Source organism: Meleagris gallopavo, chromosome 1 (assembly GCF_000146605.3).
Source record: "Meleagris gallopavo isolate NT-WF06-2002-E0010 breed Aviagen turkey brand Nicholas breeding stock chromosome 1, Turkey_5.1, whole genome shotgun sequence".
Classification (NCBI taxonomy): domain Eukaryota; kingdom Metazoa; phylum Chordata; class Aves; order Galliformes; family Phasianidae; genus Meleagris; species Meleagris gallopavo.
In genome coordinates this window covers 23,057,811-23,058,063 of record NC_015011.2, presented here as the reverse complement: position 1 = coordinate 23,058,063, position 253 = coordinate 23,057,811, and positions in this window count along the sequence as shown.

Sequence of the window (253 nt, the reverse complement as noted above, 5' to 3'; positions counted from 1 at the left end):
GGCGGGGGGACAGGCTGCATCGCGCGTGGAGAGCATCTACTTCCAGGTGGCCGCACCGCTGCACCAGGGCTGCCAACCGGCTCCCGTGGGCAGCGCTTTGTGGATCACAGCTTCCATCCAGGAGCATCGCGAGGACCTTGAATCCAAAGGACCTGGCCGCTAGGCAGTTGTAGAAGCCATGAAAACGTTGATTTTCTAAGTGCCCCGATTTATTGTCCTAACTGTCTAACCAGCTCCTGGAAAGGATATTCTG